The sequence below is a fragment of the Penaeus monodon genome, chromosome 31 (genome assembly GCF_015228065.2).
Source record: "Penaeus monodon isolate SGIC_2016 chromosome 31, NSTDA_Pmon_1, whole genome shotgun sequence".
In the NCBI taxonomy this organism is placed as follows: domain Eukaryota; kingdom Metazoa; phylum Arthropoda; class Malacostraca; order Decapoda; family Penaeidae; genus Penaeus; species Penaeus monodon.
The window spans coordinates 13,317,058-13,317,433 of record NC_051416.1 but is presented as its reverse complement, the minus strand read 5'-3'; positions in this window follow the sequence as shown (position 1 = coordinate 13,317,433).

Genomic DNA, 376 nt, shown 5'->3' with positions numbered 1-376 from the left:
AGACACCATCCTCTAAAGAAAAACGACAGAAAAAGGGAAAAAACTAAACAGAATATGCACGAAAACAAATATAAAATATAAAACTCATCACACTAGGGAGGTTAAGCGATAGGAGAGGCATCGGGTCAAACAAAAATAATGATACGTATTGTGCGTTCTTATACTATTTTATACGTAGAACTGTTGCACCTCTCCTTCATCTAAGCACTTTCCAGTTACTAGTTTATGTCAGTTTAATCAATGATATTGTCTTCTCTAATGTTTATTTTTCTAATACATGTAAATTGTGTAGTTACATTGCCTGCGTTGTAGCCTCCATGGTTTGTGAAATCACTGTTCTAGGGGAGAAAGGGAGGTATAAGAACAACAATACACT